Source organism: Mesitornis unicolor, unplaced genomic scaffold (assembly GCF_000695765.1).
Source record: "Mesitornis unicolor isolate BGI_N332 unplaced genomic scaffold, ASM69576v1 scaffold41430, whole genome shotgun sequence".
NCBI classification, from domain to species: Eukaryota; Metazoa; Chordata; class Aves; order Mesitornithiformes; family Mesitornithidae; genus Mesitornis; species Mesitornis unicolor.
The window spans coordinates 51,843-54,551 of record NW_010159669.1 but is presented as its reverse complement, the minus strand read 5'-3'; positions in this window follow the sequence as shown (position 1 = coordinate 54,551).

Sequence of the window (2,709 nt, the reverse complement as noted above, 5' to 3'; positions counted from 1 at the left end):
CCTGCTATCATACCAAAAAACTTAGTACCACCCAATGTTGCTGCTGCTCAGTTGTTCAATGTGCGTCTTGTTTTGTTTCCCATCCCTCATTTCATCCACTGCTCTCTACTATTTACAGATTGTCTGAAGCGTGTACTTATTTTAAACTTTTATACCCTACCAGAAGAAAAACATGTGGGCTCAAAATTAATATTGTTTTTGACTTATAGTGAAATTCCAGTGATGTTTAACTTGGATCACTAGACCTGCGCATTTTACAGAGAGCAGAAAGGAATACTTTTCGAGCTGAAATGTGTAATGGGAGTTCCCTACTGTTTTGTTGCTGGATCTTGGACAACAAGAAAAATGATGAGTATATAACTTATTCCTTTTAAAACACACAGACTAAGTAAGTGGAGAAAATAAGGGTTCTACCCATGCCATAAGCTATAAAGACATATGTTTACATCCCTGTTCCCTGATTAATTTGTTAACCGCTACCATTCAACCTCCTAATAAAAAATGATTGTTCAATGTATATTACTGTCAACGATTTTACATTCCAAACCATAATCTCTTGGGGCACAAGTCAGCAAAAGATATGTGTGGCTTCCATCGTGCAGAAGCCCACACAATGCTGTGGAAACTGATTTTTCTGAGCTTCTGGGGCCTCCCATGAAAGGGCCATAATTTTATTCTGCAGAAAAAAAAGAAAGCCTGTACTTTTGGGCTGTGTGTTAGAGCTATTAGCAGCATCCTAAGAGCAAAGGTACGGGGTGAAACCTGGTCCCAGAAGCGTCACTCCAAGCTTTGCTGGTTGGGTTGCAGACACAAGCATTGCCTGCAGCGTGCAAGGTGATGCTTCGCAGGGCAAGCTCCAGAGCTGTCACTGCAGCATCCCAAAGGTCACATAACACAAATGTTACCCATCTTCCCTTTGCTGGCTCTTTATGATTGATCCTTTGTTTTGCTGTAACTAAAAACACTACTGGGAGATCAGACCCCTTTACCAGGCGTTGCTACACACATCCAGTTAGGGAACGCGTCTTTGAAATGCTTTGGGTCCCAGCACGTCTCTCCAGATCATACACGTGACTGTCACAAGTGGGATACTTGCAGCATTCATTCTTAAAAAATGTTTTCAGACGTTTCCCTTTCCAACATTGCATACTGCTTGCATTCTCTCACTGCAAAATTAAGGGAGACAGTCTTCATCCACCAACCTACACCACCACTATTACACATTTATTTCCTAAGGCTTCCTTCATCCATGTGCTGCTTAAAGTCAAACGCTGTCAGCCAATTTCCTACTAATATTATTATTATGGTTTGGAACAATTATTGGCAAATGCTTTGCCAGCCTCCAGTCCGAAATGTCCTCTTCATGCCCCTTGGGTCCAAATCACCAAAACCTCTCCCTGTCAGAGGGTATAAACTGTCAAAAGGACAACAACAAAGTCCCCAGCTCTGAGCAACCACGGTGCTGAACAAAACCATAGGGCTCTTGGCACTTCTGAAAAAACAAGCACTCTGTGTTCATTTCCCTGTACCCATCACCGGCACCTGGTCTAGCACAAGGAATCCATATTCACACATAGACATGTGCATATGCATAGGCATGTGTATACATGCACCTTTCTGTAATGAACACTGTTCCTTCAGCACCCTTATGGATAGGCCTAAATATTTCAGAGAAGGCTGGAAGGAAATCATTATGGTCAGGGCTGTACCATTGCTGCTTCCTTGAAACAGCCCAGAGGATTTAAAAAAAGGCAAACAAACACAGGATGACCCAGGGCAGGCATCAATGAAAGTCTCTACTTTCTAGAGCTCAGATGACTAAAGCCACATGTGATGGTTTCTAAAACTTGGACTTGCCTCTCTCTGAAAGGCAAGGAGCTAAGAGTTCAAGTGCGAGGAAGTAGCTGGGTGGGCAAGGAAGGGACTGAAATGAAGGGACAGGGATCCAGGGTACTGGCCAGCAAGAAAAGGCAACAGCAGCAAGGGCTGGGGGAGAAATGCTGAGAACTTGTGGACAAAGGGAGGACCACACTGGAGGTGAACTTTGAGGTAAGTCTGCTCACCAGGTGTGACGGGGAGCTCTCACAGCATGGTGAGAAGTTTTCGGCGTGTGCAGTGACCAATAGCTGTGGGAAACTCTGCTGCATCATGAAATCCCAAAACAGCAATGGGAAAAGGCTGTAAGAGTCTTCCCTGGACACCAGAGACCATTCCCTCCACTTCCGACAGGGGAGCTCCCTGGAGGGCATTCAGACGTGCTGTGAGCTGGAAAGTTGAGGAACATTTTGTACGATTTGGCATACCTGGACATTGCCAAGAGTGTAACATAATTTTTTCCCCAGATGACAATCAGAACATCCAAATCATCCTGTCTGAAGCACCCTGAAAGCCACTGGAGTCAACCAAAGCAAAGCTGACCATAAGGACATTCAAAAGCTTGAGGGCAAGGGAAAAGTGTTATAGGAAAGAGCTGGTGCCCACCACAGCACACCCTAGCAGGACTGGCAAGAAAGGCCAAGCACAGGTTCTGATGGGCCAGAAGACCAAGGCAGAACTTCCAGGGAAGCAGACTTTGGTGGCTCCAAAACTATGAGGAACTCGTGGGAGCAGTTAGAAAGACACCAAACTCAACAGCCAGATATAGCAAAGGAGTACTAAGGTCACCGCACACAGGGGTGTAGTTTGGGTGCAACGACCTACCCCCCCCCC